The following is a 17,372-nucleotide window of genomic DNA, read 5'->3' on the forward strand; positions in this document are numbered from 1 at the left end:
CCCGCTCGGCCAAAGCATAAAATATCATTGCTGTGGAACACTCTCAGCCGAGCACCCGGTCGGACCTATGCCTGCCGAGCGGATGAACGCTCGGCTCGGGGAAAAAAAGGAGACAAGGGCAAGGGGACATTGGGGAACATCATATTCTGATAGTAGGCATATTTGACGACCAGGCCATGCGCAGAATCGTACGACGGAAGGCTCTGCTGTCCCATCAGAGAGGTGCTCAGACTGTAGCAGTATGGTGTCAGACATGCTCCTCTGGCAAGCCCATATTAAGGTATGGTACAGGACACGTGTATGCCTCGGTAGGTGTGCACAAGCCTCCCCACAGCTCTATATAAGAGCCCTCAGACTTCGCCGGAGGTACAAATTTCTTCATATTCGGAGTCACTTCTTTGTTGTCCACTTGCCTGACTTGAGCGTCGGAGGGTCGTCGCCGGGAACTCCTTCCCGGCCCGACTTCTTTGTAGGATCGCCGGAGCGCCGTACGACCGGTCGGAAATCTACGTCAGCAACTCGGAGAGCACCACGTGCCCAGCGTCCGTTGATTCAGCAATTCAGACAGGATCAATTTGGGACATGCATCGTACGTGCAGAGTTTCAGGACAAAATCGAAAGATCTCCGAATTAAGGTTTAAACCTTTTTGTAACATCGATCATTAAGCTCTGATGGCACAGAATCATGAACAGATGGAGTTTTATCAGATGAACAACAACAACAACCAAATTAACGTTCTCAATCATGGATGCAGAAGGAGGTGATGCACGAACTGAATGATCAGTCAGTCCCGCTTAATTAATTAAAATTTAATTTCAGGGGCGGAACCTCCGGTGGCAATTCCGGCAGGTGATCTCCAGGCAGGCGGAGTTCATTCCGGCAGCGATTCCCTTCATCCTCTCTGCCTTCTCCATCTCCTCGCTGGCCCGCTCCCAGATCAGCCTCGCTCGCGCCAGGTCTTGCTCGGCCAGCTGCAGCTCCCGCCGCGCCATCTCCCTCAACCTTGCGGCGTGAGCGTTCTCCAGGGCGGCAGCTCGAGTGGGCTCCTGGCTTGGAGGCGGACGCGAGCCAGTGCTGATCGACAAGTTGAGGTCGAGCACGGGACGACGCTCTCTTTGATCATCCTCTTCCATGGATTTGTGTGGCACTTGGCGGATGGCATAGGCCTGGGCGCGTCTAATGTGTTGGGGAGTGACATGTCCCTGCTCCTCGCTAATTAAGCTTGTAAAGGAGTGAAGCAGGCGCAGCTACATCTCGTAGGACCATTTTTATTGTCGGAGATTGAAGGAAATTTGCTAAATTAAAATTATACTAAATCAATTTAAGATTTATACGTTGAGACACCTTAAGTTTGCAATCTCAAAATGTCAAGTAAGAGAAGATGAGCTATTTGTAGGGTTGTAAATAAATCAAATGTACGTGAATAAGTTTGGTATTTGACTTGGTAAAAGCTTGTTTATGTTAGTTCAATATACATAAGATTAATTAAATAAACAAGTTTGAACAGCTTATTAAACTAAAATAAACAAGCTTGAACACATATACGTTTAGCTCGTTAATGTTCGTGAACAATGTTCGTGAACAACGTTCATGAACAATGTTCACGAATAAAACTCTTTTCAATATGCTAAATAAATAATAAAATAAAATAAAGAAATAAATAAATTTAAATTATCAAACTCAATAACCAATCAAACAACTAAAAGTTTCAAACAATCAAACAATCTTGAATTGAGAGCTTGATAACATCTAAACGAACCAAGCTCAAACCAAGTTCGAACCAAGATCAAGTCAAGCTTGAATTGAGAGCTTGATAATATTTAAACGAACCAAGCTCAAGACAACCTTCAAACAAGCTCAAACTCATAAAAAATAAACTAAGTCAATCTTGAACACTCATTTCAAAAGGTTGGTTCATTTTAACCTCAGCTCGACTTGGTTATCTTATCAAATAAGTTTGAACATCCCAAAGCTCAGCTGGGCTTGTTTACAGCCCCAGCTATTTGGGATGTCTGATCTATATGATAGAGTTGTCTTGGTCAAGTCAGTTGAGTACCGAGTCGTCGAGTGCCCAATAAGCCAAGTGTTGACTCAGCCGAATTTGCCGAGTGTTGAGTCGCGATGGGTTATTGTGCCCCGTTAGAAAAGCAATGTTGAGTACTCGGGACAACGATGTCGAGTACTCGAGATAGCGGTAATCCCGAGTTCAAGTGGATTTCTGAGTGCTCAGAAATAGAGACATTAAGATTTAGGTTTAATGCAGTTTTTTAAAAAAAATAGATTCGTCTTCCTCCGGTTATGTTTCGAGGTTATGAAAGATGTCTGTTTTCCATCAAGCACGGGTGGTCATGACGAACTGAGCTCGTACCCTAACACTATCACGATGATTCTATTGAGCAGAAATACACGACAGAGGAAAATTGAGGGAACAAAATAATTGGGAATTTTTTTCTTGCTGTTGCTTATGCCTCCTTGCTCAGGTCATGGACTCCTTATATAGGAGCTCTATACCTATAGTGCGTTCAATGACCAAGTAATGACCATTCATTGTCTCCAGTTGCTCGGTCATCACTTGACGACTGTTTCAATCAATTAATCGCATATCATTACACTTAATTAAGCAAGATGCATACAAAAGATGGTTCATATGACAAAATATTAGTTCATTCACTTACACAAATTTTGTCTCAATCAGTTCGACATTCGACACGTGTAGATCATGTTCACACACAAATTGACTTGATTTAGTACCATCTGAATTCTAAATTTACATCCCTCATAAGCATGAAAGAGAGTCTCTCGCATATGATCACAATATCAATACTTATGATACATTATAAATCAACTATAAAAATTTAAAACTTGAATTAAAGTCCATTAATAATGAAATTTCCTTCATCTACTTCTGTTTCCCTTCACATTTCCCATACCTCTCCCCCATCGCCATCGATGCCACAAAATGGATTGAAACTGAAAGGTGCATGCCATTCCATGGCCATGCTCACGTCCAAATCATTAGGCGTTGGGGAAGCTCATTCAACCTGCTCTTCTCCATCCACTTTCATTGGGTTTGATTGAGACCATTTTCAGGAGGTATTATTGAGAAGAGCTTGTCTTTGATAAAAAAATAACATATAAATATAATTTATGTCAATTTTGTTTTAGCTTTTGCTATATGTTGATAAGTTTCGAGTACAATAAATGAAACAGTTGACTATTCAAGGAGACAATTGTTCGATCAGTGTTTCCTAATCATTAAAGATTGGACAAATATCCAAATTGATGAATCAAGTCCCTCAACCACCTGTTTCTTTAATTTATCAGCATTTTTAAATACTCGTAGAAGCTCCATTAAAACTTTAACTTGTCATGATGTCTAGAGGGCCGAGGTAAACCAATTTGTGGCTACTAAATTTACAAATGTTAAGACCAACACTAATGTGACCATTATCCTTAAGACCTCATCATACTAAACTAAAAAACTATAGCTATATAAATAAATCAAACCATACTATATGATACTCGAAGAATGTGTAATCCAAATATGATGATAAAAAATGAATATATTCATCCCTAGTATTTCATCAATTCATTTCAGGATTAAATCATTAGTGATTACTAGTCTTTAGAATAGTGACTAGCATATAAGGAGACATTTATCTTGGCTATGTCGAGATTCGAACTCCAGATTTCATGATAACAACACCTTATGCGCTAGCCATTAGATCGTCATGAGGGAACTAAATTATCCGGGTAAATTTTTTATAATGACCGATCCCACTGTCAAAATGATCCCATATCAAAAAAAAAAACCCGCTAAAAATTTTTTGGAGGCACAATATCACTATGTTGATAAGAGTCTACCGTCGAGACAATATCTTAGTCAACAGATCCCTCAAGAAAAATTTATTTGTTGCAAGGGGACTCGAAATTGAAACCCCAGACAACACATGTCATGATTTGGGGCTATAATTATGTTAAGTTGAGTTAAATTTTTTTATAGCTTCTTTGATAAAGTAAGCGTGTCAAGTCAAACCATAAAAATAGTTATTTAAATTTGATTTAATTTATTTTTTATGAATTTAAATTTAATTTAAGCTACGCTTCATGCTTAATACATTTAATGGTATATGCTCTCAATTCAATTTTTTTATAATTATCTGAAACTTTTATATTTTTAAATTTAATTAATTAGTGTGTAAGCTTGGTATTATAAATTTATTTGAAGACTTTATTTATTTATTTATCAATTTTATTGAAGAAGAACACATTTTACTAATTTTTTTGGACATTATTTATTAACATTGTTCATAATCTTTATTTATATATATATATATATATATATATATATATATATATATAAAAAGATTATGAACAATGTTAATAAATAAATGTTATGCTACGGATCATTATTTACGGATTGCTACGGACTAAATGCCATGTCATTATTTTATTATTTTTTTATAAAATTTTTTCTCTTTTTTCTTTGTTTTTTTTTCTTCTGCTTCGTTCGTTCTCGTTTCGCCGAGAAGCAGTTCACCGTGCCTCGTCGCGTGCCCGCCACCCGCCCTGCGCCGGCCATCTGGCCACCGCTGGCGTGATCACGGCCGGAATCCGGATGCGACTGCGCCGGAATCCAGTCGCTTGCCCACCACCACCATTCTAGGCAGACGGAGACGCAAGATGACATCGCAAGGCGGAGCAGTGCTGGCCACCCGCGGAAGCATTCGCCGGAGAGGAAGCCACCTCCACCGTCGGGACACGTATCGCGCCATGCGCCAGAGAGGAGGAGGAAGAGGAGGAGGCAAACAAGGAGGCTGAGGTTGGTCCACACCATGGCTATCGCCACGCCAGCTATGCCGAGGCGGAGGCGAATGACGAGAAGGTACGTGAGCGGGCCATGAAGCGCGACGCAGAAGGAGGAGCAGTAGGTGACTAGGAGGGTGATGTTCTGGGAGCGGAGGAAGACGCGGAGCGGGTGTAGTAAGGACAGGAGGAGGATATCCGGTGAGGCTGCGACGACGAACACCTGCGCTGCCGTTGCAATCTCCGCGTCCTGCCCGCATTGGAGGAGGATGGTGTGGGCGTTGAACGAGAGGAAGGCGATCGGGAGGGAGGCGGAGAGGAGGAGCAGGGTGGCGCGCTGCAGGGTGAGGCCGGAATCCATGCGGCAATCCCCGACGGGTTCACCCCCTGGGCTATAGTGTGTGTGGGTCCAGGCGGCCGAAGGCCGCCGGCGGTGGGCAGATGGCCGCTGGGCGCGCGTGGAGGCTCGGTGAGCGGATGGCCGACGGGCGAGGAGTCGCGGTGAGCAATGGCGAGAACGAACAAACAAAAAAAAACTTATATTTAAAAAATAAAAAAATATTTAAAAACAATCAAATTTTGTAGATCGCGGATGAGTCCGCATGGCCAGATCCGTATTTTAACAAAACTCTCTCTCTCTATATATATTTATTCATTTAGTTTAACAATTTATTCAATCTTATTTAATTAACTATGTGTATATTGAATGGATATAAATATAGTTAGTAAGTCGAATATAAAACTTAAGAAAGTTTGATTCATTTAGCCCTATGTGATACCCATAATATAAGTGCTCCTTAGAAGTTAACTCTAATAAACCATGATTTATAGTGGCAAAATATTTAGAAAAATGAATGTAAACATCAAAGTTGGAATCTCAATAAGGATAAGAGCATAAATTATGCTCCAAATTTACTTGATAAACGAAATAGAAGAAGATTGTCTATCTTGAAGACATATAGATAAAAAAAAAAAAAAAAGTCACGGATGTGGGTTTGGTATGAATCATGCACAAGCTCTTGAAATGATAAGTTCTCCTCAAGTGTATCGCAGTATGCCGATGGCCGGCAGTAGTATCACTCATCGCAGTAGATCGAGATCGGCACTAGCTGTGCCACAACCTGTCCTCGGAGCCAGCGGCTGATCAGACGTCCTTTTCTCACTTTGTGGATTGGCCGATCTCAGTAGGAGAGGGCTGTGTCTCCCCATGGCGACGGCTGACCTTCTAACTGCTGTAGCGGTGGCTCCCCTGCTGGCACCTAACAGGAGCGTGGTCCACAAGTCTAAATGATCATCTCTATCAGTGGAAGGGAAGGGGAGGGAAGGGAAGGGACCTGGCGCAAAGCCAGGATATACTGCCTGTCGTAACAAGCTGTCCATGGACATATTATATACACCAGTTAATTTGCTTCCAAAAGATGTTCAGCTTATCCTAGGGATGAAGAAACGGTACCGAAAGCTTCATAATTAACTCTAGTAAGACACTCATGTTCTAGCTTCATCATTGACAGAGCTAAAACAAGAAGATTGGTGTACGGGATCAGTGTTTGTTCGAGATATTTGATTTGGCAGAAATTCGCCGTATCATTTGAGATCACGGATGAAACTTCTAGATTGCTAAAGCGACTTTCTTCTTTGCGAGAAATAACACATGTTAGAGGGTTTATCGGGAGTCTTCCAATGAGGTCATTTCGATTCTTAAGTCATCATATAGGTTTATTAATACAATTATATTTCAAGTCAAAGTTAATCAATTTAATTAAAATTGTATGAATTTGAGTTTGAATTTCAATATTTGAATAATATATTATGGATAACATATTTGAATATTATGTTGTTTGATAATATGTGAGAAAGATCAAAGAAGGTTAAGGAGGATCGGTATTTGACTGGTAAAGTCTTAATTAGGGGTTAGATAATGGTAAAGTCCTAACTAGGAGTTAGATAGTGGTGAAATCCTATGTAGGATTTAGGTAATAATGGTAAAGTCCTAACTAGGGTTAGGTAACGGTAAAGTCCTAACTCGAGAGTTAGGCAAAGGGAAAATTCAAGTGGATCAAAGAGGACTGTACGTTGACAAGGAAAGTCCAAGTGAGTGAAGGAGAATTGCACATTGACAATGGAAAGTCCTAACTGCGGTTAGGTAAACTTTTCCAAGTGGGCCAAAGAGGATTGCACATTGGCAAGAAAAGTCTTAACTATGGTTAGAAAAGCGAAATCCAAGTAGATCAAGGAGGATCGCACATTGTCAAAGGAAAGCCCTAACTGCGGTTAGGCAAGCAAAGTCTAAGTAGACTAAGGAGGATCACACGTTGGCAAAAAAAAGCCTTAATTATGGTTAGGCAAGAGGAAAATCCAAGTGAGTCAAGGAGGATCACATTTGGTGATCGGAAGTCTAATGAGAAGTTGGCAAAGTTCAAGTGGATCAAAAGGTTGATCGAATTCTTGGTGGAGAAGTCCCAATAGATCACAGTTGATCGAGGTTAGGCAAGGGAAGCCTAAATTCAATTGAGTGAATTAGGGTTGAAGCAATTGATTGGATAATCGATTGGCACAAGTGTCAATCGATGAGGTGATCGATTGGGAGATTGTTACAAATAAACAGAAGGTGACCCAATCGATTAGGGATGTGCCAATCGATCATGAGCATGTTCTTTTTTCGACAACTAATGGTTTCCCAATCTATTAGGTGATCGATTAGGAGGATAAAATCATGACAAATAGAGAGCTTCTAGATCGATTGACTAATCGATTGAGCTGTGCTAATCGATCAGGTGATCGATTGAGCGTGTTTTTGTAGCGAAGCATAGTAGCTTCCTCATGAGAGCATGATCGATTGAGTGATTGATCAAGAAGAGCTTAATCGATCAGGTGATCGATTGTGAGGCGAAGAAAAGAGCCATTGCTAGGTTTGGACGACTGGATGCACTTGGATTTGACGTGGAAATCGATTGGGGATAAGGACAGTCGATTGGGAGCCCTAATTTGCGGGATATAAAGGCGACGATGAAGATTCAAATGTAACATTTGTCACGCCCCAGGTAGTCTTTGCCAGAAAAATTTTTGACAGCATCTCCCCTGTACGGGTGACAATATGAAACTTCCTACGATGCCCTCAGGGCCATATATACCTCGGCCAACACAGCCGAAACAATAACAATATCTATTAAGCAAGCACCCACGCAATTTAATAGTAAAAGCCAAATATAAGCAACGATAAGGAAAACATCTCAAATATCCTACTCAACTACACCCATAAAACACAAATATTATATCATACTCAACTACACCCATAAAACTTAAATCACCAACATACATCCAAACAAAAATCCAACGATAATACGGGATAATACAAGATCCAAGTGCCAAAAGATACAAGTCTCAAAATGTAGACGATAACATAATAAGAAAAACAAAAGAGAAGATCCAAAATGGAAATCCTCGCAACCTGGAGGGGGGAAACTAGCGACTGGAACTCCTCCGGACAGCCTCAACCTGAAATGGTAATAACGGGGGTGAGTCCAACACTCAGCGGATAGCTAGTTGACATGCATAGTAAATAATAACCAGCAGTAATAAATGTTGGTTGCTACTCGGAAAACCTAGAGGTTCCACTGTACAAAAATTTTGTACAAAGGTCTGAACCTTTTCCTATCTACCATATGTTCTTTTAAATTAAATTTTGGATCGCCTATGGAACTTAACACGTTTGATCCAAAACTTAATCTATTTGTTCTTTTAGGTTTTGACTTGGATCTCCTGCGGAACTTAACACGTTTGATCCAAATCACCTAAGTTATTAATTCCATTAAATATTAATTTCCAAAATTGGTTCCCAGTACTGACGTGGCGAGGCACATGGCCTTCTTGGATATGGGAGCAACCACCACCGACTAGACAAAACCTTTTAAGGAAAGCTAATATTTAATTTCCTAAAATAACTTTAGGTCAACCGAAAAGAACAATCAAATCACAAGGAAAAGAAAAATAAAAGAACACTATATCGAAAACAAATTCGAAACACTAGAATCGTATTCCTCTTGTATTTAGTATTATTTCCAAAAATAACTAGTATGATGCGGAAAGAAAAAATACTAGTTATACCTTTTAGAAAGATCTCTTGATCTTCTACCGTATTCCTCTTCTAACCTCAGACGTTGTGTGGGCAACGATCTTCCGAGATGAGAACCACCTAGGCACCTTCTTCCTTCTTCCTTCAAGTTTCGGCCAAGCACAAGAACTTCCAAAGGATGAAGAATTTTCCACCAACCAAGCTCCAAGGGATGCATGCTTTCTCTCCTTCTTCTCCTTCCTTGATCCGGCCACATCCTCCAAGCTCCAAGAGATGATAGATTTCGGCCACAACAAGAGGAGAGAAGAGAAAGAGAAGGGCCGGCCACCACACCAAGGAAAAGAGGGAGAAAAATAGAATAGAGTCCTTAGCCTTGAAGCCTCCTCTACCCCCTCTTTTATAATCTTTGGTCTTGGCAAATAAGGAAAATTTAATAAAAACTTCCTTAATTCTTTTGCCATTGAAAAGGAAAATTTATTTAATTAAAAACAATTTTTCTTTTCAATTTGTAATGGCTAGACACCACATAAATTCTCCAAGCAAATAAAATTCTAAACAACAATTAAAACTTCCTTATTTGCTTCCGGAAATTTATAAAAATTTCTCCAATAATTTTTATCCCTTCATGATTGGTTTATAAAAAGGAAATTTAATAAATTAAAATATTTCTTTTAAACATGTGGATAAAAAGAAAGTTATCTCTATAAATTAAAATCTCTTATAATCTACAAATAAGGAAAGATATCAAATCTTTTCTTAATCTTTTGTAGAAACTTATAAAAGAGAATATTTAATTTTAAACTCTCTTTTAAATCATGAACATGATTAAAAAGGAAAGTTTTCTTAAAATTTAAAATCCTCCTTTAATCAACAAATAAGGAAAGATTTCAAATTTTAAACTCTCTTTTAAACATGTAGATGATTTACAAATAAGGAAAGTTTTTACCAAAAATTAAAACCATCCTTTTAAACTACAAATAAGGAAAGAGATTAATCTCTTCTCTTAATCTTTTGTAGAAAGCTATAAAAGGAAATTTTTAATTTTTAAACTCTCTTTTAAAATCATGATATCCACATAAGAAATAATTTTAATAAAAATCCTTTTTAATATTCTAGTGGTCGGCCACCTAAGCTTGGGACCCAAGCTTTGGCCGGCCACCTACATGGCTCATCCACTTGGTCTTGGCCGGCCCTAGCTTGGGTTCCAAGCTAGCTTGGCTGGCCCCATTGGATGGGTAAGAAGGTGGGTATGCGGTGGGTATAAATCTCTATGTACTAGAGGCTACGACAGTGTAAAGCCCGAAAAATTCCAGAATTTTGTTTTAGAAATATAGTATGATTTTTCTGGAATTTTTAGATATTTTTCCGGAATTTTCCGAGTAGCGGAAGCAGCAAAAATAATTGGATCCGTAAAATAGCTTAGGCGGGAATCGAACCCGAGACCTATGGTTTACGGATAAGTTTAGTAACCGGTGAACCCAGCAGGGCCATGCTGAAAGGAAGGAGAACCAAATATATTTATATTAGAGTTGGGTTCATTGAACCACTTAATATAAATATAAACTTAAGTTGGGATTTGAGTTATTTTATATTGGTTTTACCGTGACCTATTCCTCACCCTAGCCCTCACGCCGACTCCTCCTTCTCCTCTCCCTCACGCACGGTACACCAAGCCCCAAGGGCCAAGGGAACATCTCCCGGCGACGACTCCAACACAAAAAGGGTCCTTCTCCGCGAGAGGAACGCGAGGACGGAAGCGGTTCGTCGAGCGGACAGTTTTCCGGAAACACCTAGCGAATAGAATCGTAAGAAAACCTTACGATTGAGGTAAGAAACCCCTCACCTGTAGTATAATTGCCCTCGCTTGTTAGTTTTGGCGTTAGTTCAGTAATTTTACAGTTCTCAGTTTTAGGGTGTGTTTTTAGTGCACACCAAGCATTCGGTAGAATGCCCAGTTCAGAAGGATGCACCAATAGGCGTCCTAACAGCATGTAAAATATATTAGAAACATTTTATTCAGTTGGTTATCAGTTATCACAGCTATATGGATCAGATATCCATTGGGTAGGCTCCCACAGTAGCCTCTAGGTTCAGATAACCTAGCTCTAGGTTCAGATAACCTAGAACAGCAAAGTAAAATAAAACAGTATTCAGTATTTTACTTTTATTCAGTTGGCACTGTACTTGGATCAGATATCCATGGGCTGGACTCCCACAGTCGTCCCTAGGTTCAGATAACCTAGTAACCCTGCTGGATTCGGAACTTGCAATCCCGGGTCTCGTAGGGATGCGCGCACAGTAAGTACAGTTGCCAGGGCCCAACAGCATGTTTAGTATTTTCATCTATTATATGTATAGTTTTCAAATTTGAAACCAGTGATGAGAACACAAATTTAGCGTTCAGTTCAGTTCAGGTTCAGTTTACATGATTTGAGTTCGTGTACAGATTTAGATATATGCATGACTAGTTCAGTTCATGCTCAATTTATAAATATGCCATGTTCAGTATATATGTTATGCCATGCTTTGTGTGATACCATGCCATGCCATGCTTGCATGCTCAGTTTAGTTTCAAACTGCATGTTTTAAAAACATAATCGCATCGTTGCATGTTTTTGTGAGGTAGATGGTTTCTTACTAAGCTTATTGGCTTACAGATACTACTTTTCTTATACTGCAGATACCGGTAAAAGAAAAGTGGATTAGCGGAGGCTGGAGGGCGATGCTACGATGATGTGTGTGTGTGCAAGGGGTCTGGAATAAAGATCCTTGGGATCTATACGTTTTTATTTCAGTTTAGCACTTATCATGTCTAGTTTGATACTTAGTCTTGTTACTAATTGTTCTAGCTTAGTAACTATGTTTTGTTAGCTTATCATGTTTAGAACATTAGTACTTATATGCTAGAATGTATCTTCATTGTTTTAGAACTATTGTGTGATGTTTTGGCACGCCAAAGTGCTGAAATCAGAACTCTCGAGTGAAATCAGACACTGATCGGTGCCCAGACCGATCAGGGTCTGAGCTGTCCACTGGATCGGTCAGCCGACCGATCAGATGTATCAGATTCTCCCGGATCGGTCCACCGACCGATCCACCGATACAAGAGCCTCGAGGAAATTTCAGTGCATGGATCGGCCACCGACCGATCCAAAGATCGAACAAGAGGCATCTCGCCAGTGCCGGATCGGCCCGCATCGATCCAGACACACCGGATCGGTTCGCCGATCGATCCACTCCGCCGATCGTTCAGACCGATCCAGGCATGTAATCGAAGATTGATCGATCCGTGGATCGATCAGCAGCTAGCTGGGAAGTTAGTTTGAGTTCCTAGCTCAGATGGGAGGTCAAGCATTCTCCTTAGCACATGTACACCAACCGGAAAGGGTCTTGAATCCTTCCTTATAACAGCATGGGTGCATCAGTTATCAGATTAATAGAGTCAGTTAGTGAAAATTTTATTTTACCTAGTTTTCCGCACAGTACGGCACAGTAGTTCCAGTAGTTAATGTAGCGATCCGGCTCACAGCCTAGTACCCAGGAGTTGGGTCGTTACAGAGTGGTATCAGAGCAGTGTTCCATACTTCCTACACACACATCAGCATTGTACCTGCAGCTTCCAAGTAAGAACATCTCTCACTCAGTTTTGTTTTCAGCTTTCATATCAGTTATATGTGCTTTCATGTTTGCTCGCATGTTGGTAGTTAATTAATTCATGTTTACAGTGATAGTATTTAACATGTTACCAGTAGTTAACTATAACATGATAGCCTAGTTATATATATATGTTCTTTGCTATTTAGAAAATGGTAAGAGGACGTCCAGCTAAGAAAGCAGCAGCGGCTGAGCCCCAGCATGAGGCAGGCAGTTCAGTGCCTCCCCCAGACCTTACAGCATTAGTGGCTCAGCTACAACAGCAGTTAGCTGAACAGCAGCAGGAGATAGCCTCCTTAAAGGCTAACCAGCAGACTACTCCCCCAGTCACTCCAGTACCGAACCTCACGACTCCAGTAATCACAGAGGTTGTACCAGCTCAGCCTGCAGTACCAGTCCCAGTAGCCCCAGTAGCAGGGGCTAAGAGAGAAGCTTACCTTATCCAGTGGCAGAGAATTAAGCCCGAGAACTTCTCAGGCACCAGCGAACCATGGGATGCTCAGGCATGGTTTAAAACACTGGAAAGCACGATGGAGCTTCTAGATTGGCCAGAGCACGAAAAGGTGAAGTGTGCCTCCTTCTGTTTAACAGGAGACGCACGCATGTGGTGGGAGCGGATTAAACCGAAGTGGCCAGTAAACCAGATGACATGGGCCAACTTTGAGAAAGAATTCTTCGAGGAATTCTTTCACATGCAAGTCACGAACCGACACTATGACGAGTTTACAGAGTTTCGTCAGGGCAACCTATCAGTTCAGGAGGCCGTGAAGAAATTCAACAGGTTGGCCCGTCTGTGTCCAGAACTAGTCAGCTCAGAGAAGGAACGAGTACGCTTGATGCTGAAGATGCTCAGACCAGAGATCGCAATGAATGTGGCTGGTGGTGTTCATAGGCCACAAACCACAGAGGAGCTGGTGAGTAGTGCTCTGATCACCGAGCACTATCAGCACAGCATCACCCAGCAGAAGCAGGTTTCCACAGAACCCAAGGGACAAGCTGGCTCAGGTACTCAGCAGAAACAACAAGGGCATAGCTCCAACTGGAAGGGGAAACGCAAGGCAAGCAGTGACCCAAAAGGAGGACCAGCTGGAAAACATTCCAGACATCCCAAGTGTGCTACTTGTGGGAAACATCATCCAGGAGTTTGCCGCAAGGGTACGCGAGGTTGTTTTGAATGTGGACAGGAAGGGCACATGGCTAAGGTTCGAACAAGAATGCCTTCCTCACCGATACAAGATGGAGCTCAACCAAACGCCTACACAGATGTATGTCAGCCTTAGATGGTCCACGATCACCAGGCATTAGAAGCCCCCACGGCTACCACGAATGCCGTGATTTTCTCAACGACCGCAGAGGACGAGCAAATGCCTCGACGCTTGTCACAGTCGATCAAGATTTTTCAAAGATAATGCAACCGTCTTATTCGACATCGGGCAACCCACTCTATGTATCCGTGGCATTTGCCGAGAAACTAGCAACACCTCCGTAGTACTCAATAGTCGGCTCGACAACGCTACCCTCAGAGACATTATGGCGCCTACGACCGCTCGAGCGATCACCATTATAGCGACAGGAGCTTTTTGGTGATCCGATAGTGCTAGAAATGATCGACTACGATGTCATCTTTGGAATGGATTTTCTGATCAGATACGGCGCTTCTATAGAGTGCCGTAAACAGAAAGTCATATTCCAACCTGAAGCAGGAGTACAGTTTGAGTACACGGGGAAGCCAAAGAGGAAAGCCAGGAAGTTTCTCTCAGCATTGAAAGCACAACAGCTATTGGATTCAGGATGCATGGGATTTTTAGCAAATGTAGTCAACACCAGCCAGGACAAGAACCAACAGCTATCAGAGGTTCGAGTCGTTTGCGACTACCCAGCAGTCTTCCCTGAAGAGCTACCAGGCTTAGCACCAGACAGGGAGATTGAATTTGAGATAGAGCTCATTCCCGGCACAAATCCAATTTCCAAGGCACCGTACCGCATGGCTCCAGCAGAACTGAAGGAACTTCAGGAGCAATTACAGGAGCTTCTTGACAAGGGTTTCATACGCCCTAGTCACTCACCATGGGGAGCACCTGTGTTGTTCGTGAAGAAGAAGGATGGAAGCATGCGCTTATGCATAGACTACCGTGCTTTGAACCAGGTCACAATTAAAAACAGGTACCCTCTTCCCAGGATAGATGACCTGTTTGACCAGCTAAAGGGAGCCACAGTGTTCTCTAAAATCGACCTCAGATCAGGATATCACCAGGTTAAAGTCAAGGAAGGTGATATACCTAAAACAGCCTTCAGGACTAGATACGGACATTATGAGTTCGTAGTCATGCCTTTCGGCGTGACAAATGCCCCAGCTACATTCATGGACCTCATGAATAGAGTATTCAGAGAATACTTAGACAAGTTTGTCATCGTGTTCATCGATGACATTCTTATCTATTCAGGCACTCAGGAGGACCACGCAGAGCATCTGAAGACAGTTTTGCAGATCCTTCAGCAAAACCAGCTGTACGCCAAATTCACGAAATGTGAATTTTGGCTAGACCAGGTAGCCTTTCTAGGTCACATCATCTCCAAGGATGGTGTTATGGTAGATCCCAGCAAGATAGAAGCGGTAAGTAACTGGAAGAGACCCAGGAACGCCGGTGAAATCAGAAGCTTTCGATTAGCTACTACAGAAATTGAGAGGACTTCTCCAGATAGCCTCCCACCGATGCCTCACCAGAAGAACAAGAAATTTCAAGGATGAGGATCAAAAACAATTTCAAATAACTAAAACGGAGATTGACCAATGCTCCTATTTTAGCTATACCAAAAACACAGACAACTTCGACATCTACAATGACGCCTAAATTGGGATTAGGAGCAGACTGATGCAGCAGGGCAAGGTGATCGCTTATGCCTCCATAACTCAAGGATTATGAGAGGAACTATCCTACTCATGACCTTGAGCTTGCAGCAGTGGTTCGCCCTCAAGATTTGGAGACATTATCTCACGGAGCTCTGAGAGTGTATACTGATCATCAAAGTCTCAAGTATTTCTTTACTCGAAGGATCTGAATATGCGACAGTACAGATGGTTAGAACTGGTCAAAGATTATGACATAGATATCCTCTACTATCCAGTGGAAAGCTAATAAGGTAGCAGACGCACTCAGCAGGAAGTCTAGTGATACCTTATTATCTTTAGCAACTATGTCACCACCCCTGAGGAAGGAGATTACAACTTTTAGTCTCGAAATTATAGTTGGGCAGCTTTCCACAATGTCCTTAGCATCTACCTTGCTTGATGATATCCAGACACTCAGGAGCAGGATCCCGAAATCCAAAAAATCAAGCAAGGGTTAGCGTAATCGAAAGTGGAGAGTTCGAGTGTCCTCCAGGGTAGTGTACGTGGTGATGACTTTGTGTTCCGCATCGAGGAACTACGAAAGCATTCTAGACGAGGCTCACAGGACCCTATGCGATGCATCCCGGTTCCACCAAATGTATCGGGATCTAAAGAAATGATTTTGGTGGCCGATGAAGCGAGATATCGCCAGACACGCCAAGATCCGCCTAACTCAAAGGGTTAAGGCGTAACATCACGACTGTGAGGAGTTCGCACCATCCGGATTCCAGAATGGAAGTGGGAGGATATCTCTATGGACTTCATAGTGGGTTACCCGTAACCACGAATGGTTTTGATGCCATTTGGGTAATAGTCGACAGGTTGACTAAATCAACCCACTTCTTAGCTATCGGAATATCCTATTCCATGGAGCAACTAGCTCAGTTGTATCTCAAGGAGATAGTCAGCCGCATGGAGTCCCACGAACCATTATATCGGACAGAGACAGAGATTTACATCACTTCTGGAAGTGTGTACAGTCAGCTATGGGCACCCAGCTAAAATTCAAAGATGCCTTCCATCCTCGCATGTATGGTCGACGAGCGAGTGAATCGTACTCAAGATATGCTCCGAGCTTGTGCCCTAGATTTCAAGGAAGTTGGTGCAAATATCCGAGTCTAGCGGAATTTGCATACAACAACGCTTATCGTGCCACTATCCATGACACCTATGAGGCACTCTATGGGCGAGGTGCATCACCAATCCTGTATGAGAGTGGTGAATGAAGGAGCCAGAGCCTGCATGCATCTAGTAGCAGATACCACACCGCCATTCAGATTCGCCAGAGGATAGAGACAACACAGAGCCGTCAGAAGAGCTATGCCGATACACGACGCACCCCTAGAGTTTTCAGTTGGGGATACAGTTTTCCTCAAGGGAGTCATGCGTTTTGGGAAGAAGGGCAAGCTAGCTCCCAGATATGTGGGACCCTACCTTATCACGAAGAGAGTGGGAAAGGTAGCATATGAGCTAGAGCTACCCCAGGAGATGTCAGCCGTCCACAACGTATTTCATGTCTCCATGCTGAAGAAGCATATTCCAGACGCCACCCAGGTGATTGAGCCCCAGATGGTACAGGTCCGTGATGATCTCAGCTATGACAGTCGGCCTATTCAGATAATAGACCGAGCAGTAAAGAAATTACGGAACAAGGAAGTGCCATTAGTCAAAGTCAGTTGGCAAAACCACACAGCAGCAGAGGCGACCTGGGAGACAGAGGCCAGCATGAGACAGAAGTACCCAGAATTGTTTTAAGTTCGGGGACGAACTTTTTATAAGGTATGGGGGATTGTAAAGCCCGAAAAATTCCAGAATTTGTTTTAGAAATATAGTATGATTTTTCTGGAATTTTTAGATATTTTTCCGGAATTTTCCGAGTAGCGGAAGCAGCAAAAATAATTGGAACCGTAAAATAGCTTAGGCGGGAATCGAACCCGAGACCTATGGTT

Source organism: Zingiber officinale, chromosome 9B (genome assembly GCF_018446385.1).
Source record: "Zingiber officinale cultivar Zhangliang chromosome 9B, Zo_v1.1, whole genome shotgun sequence".
Lineage (NCBI taxonomy): Eukaryota > Viridiplantae > Streptophyta > Magnoliopsida > Zingiberales > Zingiberaceae > Zingiber > Zingiber officinale.